This window comes from Ranitomeya variabilis, chromosome 5 (assembly GCF_051348905.1).
Source record: "Ranitomeya variabilis isolate aRanVar5 chromosome 5, aRanVar5.hap1, whole genome shotgun sequence".
Classification (NCBI taxonomy): domain Eukaryota; kingdom Metazoa; phylum Chordata; class Amphibia; order Anura; family Dendrobatidae; genus Ranitomeya; species Ranitomeya variabilis.
In genome coordinates this window covers 39,949,774-39,957,594 of record NC_135236.1, presented here as the reverse complement: position 1 = coordinate 39,957,594, position 7,821 = coordinate 39,949,774, and positions in this window count along the sequence as shown.

Genomic DNA, 7,821 nt, shown 5'->3' with positions numbered 1-7,821 from the left:
TCCGAGGATCAGATAAATTAACCCCGGAGCAGCCAGACGAAAACTAGCCGACGCCAATGAGCAAACAGTGGTCAAACGCGGAACTACCGCTGTCTGTCAGACGACCTGGTCTGAACAGTGTCTGACATGACAGTACCCCGCCTTCTACGAGGGACCCCAGGGCCCTCACGGCTTATAGGACCCTGCTTGTCCAGATGGCGACGATGAAAACACCTGACCAGCCGATCCGCATGAATGTCCGAGGCTGGTACCCAGGACCTCTCCTCAGGCCCATAACCACGCCGGTGTACCAAATATTGTAAAGTGCGGCGCACCACACGAGAGTCAACCACCCTGGAGACTTCAAATTCTAGGTTACCATCCACCAAGACTGGAGGTGGCATAGGCGCCGCGTCCACAGAACCCACCACCTTCTTAAGAAGAGACCTGTGGAACATGTGTATTTTGTACACCGTAGGGAGCTCCAGTCGGTACGCTACTGGGTTAATGACGGCGGTGACCCTAAATGGACCAATAAACCGTGGACCCAATTTAAGGGATGGTATCTTAAGTCTTATGTTTTTTGTGGATAACCACACCCAGTCATCCACACTCAGGTCCGGACCTGGCACACGCCTACTGTCAGCCACACGTTTGTACCTAGCACCCACACTCAACAGGCGCTGTTTAACTCTCCTCCAGACTGATGACAATTGTGTTCCTAACTGGTCTTCCTCCGGAACGCCGGAAGAGCCTCTCTGACTCAACGTACAAAACTGAGGATGTAGCCCGTAAACACAAAAAAATGGAGACTCCCCAGACGACTCCTGGCGGTGATTATTGATGGCAAACTCAGCCAAAGGAAGAAAGGTAGACCACTCCTCCTGGTTATCAGAGACAAAGCAGCGCAAGTACTGCTCCAAATTTTGGTTCATAGGCTCGGTCTGACCATTTGACTGGGGATGAAACGCAGACGAATGAGACAACTTGATCCCCAGCCGTGAGCAAAATGCTTTCCAAAATTTTGCTACAAACTGAGTACCCCTATCTGACACGATGTCAGACGGAACGCCATGAAGCCTGACCACCTCCTGCACAAACATCTGAGCAAGAGTCTTAGCGTTAGGTAAAGAAGGCAAAGACACAAAGTGCGACATTTTTGAAAACCGATCCACAATCACCAAAATGACCGTGTTCCCAGCTGAGGAGGGCAAATCAGTGATGAAATCCATGGAGATTTCCGTCCATGGCTTACTAGGTACCTCCAGAGGAAGTAGTGTGCCAACAGGACGGGAGCGGGGCGTCTTCGCCCTAGCGCACGTGGTGCAAGCTGACACATATGAGACCACGTCCTGTCGGATTTTGGGCCACCAAAACTGACGTGACACCAACTCCAAAGTACCTCTAACCCCTGGGTGGCCTGTTGTGAACTCCATTCTCGGACTCCCTCCTGTGGTCATGAATGGTACTTCGGTGAGTTCTGTCCTTGAACTCCCTCTAGTGGCTTTGAGTGGAACTGCTGGTCCTTGAGGTTGGATTTCTCAGCTGCCTCGTTTATTGCTAGGCTGGCTTCTCTATTTAACTCCACTCAGATCGTTACTTCATGCCAGCTGTCAATGTCTCAGTATTGGTTCAGATCTCTCTTGGACTTCTCAGATGACCTGTCTACTCCAGCAGAAGCTAAGTTCCTGCTAGTTCATTTGTTGTTACTGCTAATTCTAGTCCAGCTTGCTATCATGATATTTCCTTGCTAGCTGGAAGCTCTGGGGGTGCAGAGATGCACCTCCACACCGTGAGTCGATGTGGAGGTCTTTTTGCATACTCTGCGTGGTTTTGTAGTTTTTTGTGCTGACCGCATAGTTCCCTTTTCTATCCTCTGACTATTTAGTGAAGACTGGCCTCCTTTGCTGAACCCTATTTCATTCCTGTGTTTGTATATTCCTCTTAACTCACAGTCAATACTTGTGGGGGGCTGCCTTTACCTTTGGGGAATTTCTCTGAGGCAAGGTGAGGCTTTGTTTCCTATCTTTAGGGGTAGTTAGCTCTTAGGCTGTGAAGAGGCGTCTAGGCAGAGTCAGGCACGCTCCACGGCTATTTCTAGTGTGTTTGATAGGAGTAGGGTTTGCGGTCAGCAGAGTTCCCACTTCCCAGTGCTAGTCCCGATTCTGTGTATAACTATCAGGTCATTCCGGGTGCACCTAACCACCAGGTCCATAACACTCAAATCTGTGAACATGGGCCGCTTGCCCACTTTGATGCCAGTTCTGGTGCCCAGAACCCATTTGTGCCAGGCTGGAGGAACCTGGGTTTGATGCAGGGCATCACTTTCTGTGTATTTTAAGTGTCGTATCAGTGGCCCAAAGGCATTTAACCCCTTAAAAACATCAGTTACTTATTCAAATCTGTGAAAATGGGCTGTTTGCCCACTTTGATGCCAGTTCTGATGCCCAGAACCCATTTGTGCCAGGCTGAAGTGACATGGATTTCATGTGGGGCATCACTAGGTATGTAAATCAGGTGTTAGATTAGTGGCACAAAGGCATTTAACCCCTCAAAAATAGCTGTTACTTATTCAAATCTGTGAAAATGTGCAATTTGCCCCCTTTGATGCCAGTTCTGATGCCCAGAACCCATTTGTGCCAGGCTGGAGTGACATGGATTTCATGTGGGGCATCAGTAGGTATGTAAATCAGGTGTTATATCAGTGGCACAAAGCTATTTAACCCCTCAAAAATAGCTGTTACTTATTCAAATCTATGAAAATTGGTGATTTGAGTACTTTGATGCCAGTTTTGTTGCCCAGAACCCATTTGTGCCAGGCTGTATTGACATGCATTTCATGTGGGGCATCATTAGGTATGTTAATCAGGTGTTAAATCAGTGGCACAAAGGCATTTAACCTCTTACAAATAGCTGTTACTTATTCAAATCTGTGAAAATGGGTGATTTGTCCACTTTGATGCCAGTTTTGATGCCCAGAACCCATTTGTGCCAGGCTGGAGTGACATGGATTTCATGTGGGGCATCAGTAAATATGTAAATCAGGTGTTAGATTAGTGGCACAAAGGCATCTAACCCCCTCAAAATAGCTGTTACTTATTCAAATCTGTGAAAATGTGCAATTTGCCCCCTTTGATGCCAGTTCTGATGCCCAGAACCCATTTGTGCCAGGCTGGAGTGACATGGATTTCATGTCGGGCATCAGTAAATATGTAAATCAGGTGTTAAATCAGTGGCACAAAGGCATTTAACCCCTCAAAAATAGCTGTTACTTATTCAAATCTGTGAAAATGGGCGATTTGCCCACTTTGATGCCAGTTTTGATGCCCAGAACCAATTTGTGCCAGGCTGGAGTGACATGGATTTCATGTGGGGCATCAGTAAATATGTAAATCAGGTGTTAAATCAGTGGCACAAAGGCATCTAACCCCTTAAAAATAGCTGTTACTTATTCAAATCTGTGAAAATGTGCAATTTGCCCCCTTTGATGCCAGTTCTGATGCCCAGAACCCATTTGTGCCAGGCTGAAGTGATTTGACTTTGATGTGGGGCATCACTCGGTATGTAAATCAGGTGTTAGATTAGTGGCACAAAGGCATTTAACCCCTTAAAAATAGCTGTTACTTATTCAAATCTGTGAAAATGGGCGATTTGCCCACTTTGATGCCAGTTTTGATGCCCAGAACCAATTTGTGCCAGGCTGGAGTGACATGGATTTCATGTGGGGCATCAGTAGGTATGTAAATCAGGTGTTATATCAGTGGCACAAAGCTATTTAACCCCTCAAAAATAGCTGTTACTTATTCAAATCTATGAAAATTGGTGATTTGAGTATTTTGATGCCAGTTTTGATGCCCAGAACCCATTTGTGCCAGGCTGTATTGACATGCATTTCATGTGGGGCATCAGTAGGTATGTAAATCAGGTGTTAGATCAGTGGCACAAAGGCATCTAACCCCCTCAAAATAGCTGTTACTTATTCAAATCTGTGAAAATGTGCAATTTGCCCCCTTTGATGCCAGTTCTGATGCCCAGAACCCATTTGTGCCAGGCTGGAGTGACATGCATTTCATGTGGGGCATCAGTAGGTATGTAAATCAGGTGTTAGATCAGTGGCACAAAGGCATCTAACCCCCTCAAAATAGCTGTTACTTATTCAAATCTGTGAAAATGTGCAATTTGCCCCCTTTGATGCCAGTTCTGATGCCCAGAACCCATTTGTGCCAGGCTGGAGTGACATGGATTTCATGTGGGGCATCAGTAGGTATGTAAATCAGGTGTTAGATCAGTGGCACAAAGGCATCTAACCCCCTCAAAATAGCTGTTACTTATTCAAATCTGTGAAAATGTGCAATTTGCCCCCTTTGATGCCAGTTCTGATGCCCAGAACCCATTTGTGCCAGGCTGAAGTGATTTGACTTTGATGTGGGGCATCACTAGGTATGTAAATCAGGTGTTAGATTAGTGGCACAAAGGCATTTAACCCCTCAAAAATAGCTGTTACTTATTCAAATCTGTGAAAATGTGCAATTTGCCCACTTTGATGCCAGTTCTGATGCCCAGAACCCATTTGTGCCAGGCTGGAGTGACATGGATTTCATGTGGGGCATCAGTAGGTATGTAAATCAGGTGTTATATCAGTGGCACAAAGCTATTTAACCCCTCAAAAATAGCTGTTACTTATTCAAATCTATGAAAATTGGTGATTTGAGTACTTTGATGCCAGTTTTGATGCCCAGAACCCATTTGTGCCAGGCTGTATTGACATGCATTTCATGTGGGGCATCATTAGGTATGTTAATCAGGTGTTAAATCAGTGGCACAAAGGCATTTAACCTCTTAAAAATAGCTGTTACTTATTCAAATCTGTGAAAATGTGCAATTTGCCCCCTTTGATGCCAGTTCTGATGCCCAGAACCCATTTGTGCCAGGCTGAAGTGATTTGACTTTGATGTGGGGCATCACTAGGTATGTAAATCAGGTGTTAGATTAGTGGCACAAAGGCATTTAACCCCTTAAAAATAGCTGTTATTCAAATCTGTGAAAATGGGCGATTTGCCCACTTTGATGCCAGTTTTGATGCCCAGAACCCATTTGTGCCAGGCTGGAGTGACATGGATTTCATGTCGGGCATCAGTAAATATGTAAATCAGGTGTTAAATCAGTGGCACAAAGGCATCTAACCCCTTAAAAATAGCTGTTACTTATTCAAATCTGTGAAAATGTGCAATTTGCCCCCTTTGATGCCAGTTCTGATGCCCAGAACCCATTTGTGCCAGGCTGAAGTGATTTGACTTTGATGTGGGGCATCACTAGGTATGTAAATCAGGTGTTAGATTAGTGGCACAAAGGCATTTAACCCCTTAAAAATAGCTGTTACTTATTCAAATCTGTGAAAATGGGCGATTTGCCCACTTTGATGCCAGTTTTGATGCCCAGAACCAATTTGTGCCAGGCTGGAGTGACATGGATTTCATGTGGGGCATCAGTAGGTATGTAAATCAGGTGTTATATCAGTGGCACAAAGCTATTTAACCCCTCAAAAATAGCTGTTACTTATTCAAATCTATGAAAATTGGTGATTTGAGTACTTTGATGCCAGTTTTGATGCCCAGAACCCATTTGTGCCAGGCTGTATTGACATGCATTTCATGTGGAGCATCATTAGGTATGTTAATCAGGTGTTAAATCAGTGGCACAAAAGCATTTAACCTCTTAAAAATAGCTGTTACTTATTCAAATCTGTGAAAATGGGTAATTTGTCCACTTTGATGCCAGTTTTGATGCCCAGAACCCATTTGTGCCAGGCTGGAGTGACATGGATTTCATGTGGGGCATCAGTAGGTATGTAAATCAGGTGTTAGATCAGTGGCACAAAGGCATCTAACCCCCTCAAAATAGCTGTTACTTATTCAAATCTGTGAAAATGTGCAATTTGCCCCCTTTGATGCCAGTTCTGATGCCCAGAACCCATTTGTGCCAGGCTGGAGTGACATGGATTTCATGTGGGGCATCAGGAAATATGTAAATCAGGTGTTAAATCAGTGGCACAAAGGCATTTAACCCTTTAAAAATAGCTGTTACTTATTCAAATCTGTGAAAATGTGCAATTTGCCCAATTTGATCCCAGTTCTGATGCCCAGAACCCATTTGTGCCAGGCTGGAGTGACATGGATTTCATGTGGGGCATCAGTAGGTATGTAAATCAGGTGTTAGATTAGTGGCACAAAGGCATCTAACCCCCTCAAAATAGCTGTTACTTATTCAAATCTGTGAAAATGTGCAATTTGCCCCCTTTGATGCCAGTTCTGATGCCCAGAACCCATTTGTGCCAGGCTGGAGTGACATGGATTTCATGTGGGGCATCAGTAGGTATGTAAATCAGGTGTTAGATCAGTGGCACAAAGGCATTTAACCCCACAAAAATAGCTGTTACTTATTCAAATCTGTGAAAATGTGCAATTTGCCCCCTTTGATGCCAGTTCTGATGCCCAGAACCCATTTGTGCCAGGCTGGAGTGACATGGATTTCATGTGGGGCATCAGTAGGTATGTAAATCAGGTGTTAGATCAGTGGCACAAAGGCATTTAACCCCACAAAAATAGCTGTTACTTATTCAAATCTGTGAAAATGTGCAATTTGCCCCCTTTGATGCCAGTTCTGATGCCCAGAACCCATTTGTGCCAGGCTGGAGTGACATGGATTTCATGTGGGGCATCAGTAGGTATGTAAATCAGGTGTTAAATCAGTGGCACAAAGGCATTTAACCTCTTAAAAATAGCTGTTACTTATTCAAATCTGTGAAAATGTGCAATTTGCCCCCTTTGATGCCAGTTCTGATGCCCAGAACCCATTTGTGCCAGGCTGGAGTGACATGGATTTCATGTGGGGCATCAGTAGGTATGTAAATCAGGTGTTAAATCAGTGGCACAAAGGCATTTAACCTCTTAAAAATAGCTGTTACTTATTCAAATCTGTGAAAATGTGCAATTTGCCCCCTTTGATGCCAGTTTTGATGCCCAGAACCCATTTGTGCCAGGCTGGAGTGACATGGATTTCATGTGGGGCATCAGGAAATATGTAAATCAGGTGTTAAATCAGTGGCACAAAGGCATTTAACCCTTTAAAAATAGCTGTTACTTATTCAAATCTGTGAAAATGTGCAATTTGCCCACTTTGATGCCAGTTCTGATGCCCAGAACCCATTTGTGCCAGGCTGGAGTGACATGGATTTCATGTGGGGCATCAGTAGGTATGTAAATCAGGTGTTAGATTAGTGGCACAAAGGCATCTAACCCCCTCAAAATAGCTGTTACTTATTCAAATCTGTGAAAATGTGCAATTTGCCCCCTTTGATGCCAGTTCTGATGCCCAGAACCCATTTGTGCCAGGCTGGAGTGACATGGATTTCATGTGGGGCATCAGTAGGTATGTAAATCAGGTGTTAGATCAGTGGCACAAAGGCATTTAACCCCACAAAAATAGCTGTTACTAATTCTAATCTGTGAAAATGTGCAATTTGCCCCCTTTGATGCCAGTTCTGATGCCCAGAACCCATTTGTGCCAGGCTGGAGTGACATGGATTTCATGTGGGGCATCAGTAGGTATGTAAATCAGGTGTTAGATCAGTGGCACAAAGGCATTTAACCCCACAAAAATAGCTGTTACTTATTCAAATCTGTGAAAATGTGCAATTTGCCCCCTTTGATGCCAGTTCTGATGCCCAGAACCCATTTGTGCCAGGCTGGAGTGACATGGATTTCATGTGGGGCATCAGTAGGTATGTAAATCAGGTGTTAAATCAGTGGCACAAAGGCATTTAACCTCTTAAAAATAGCTGTT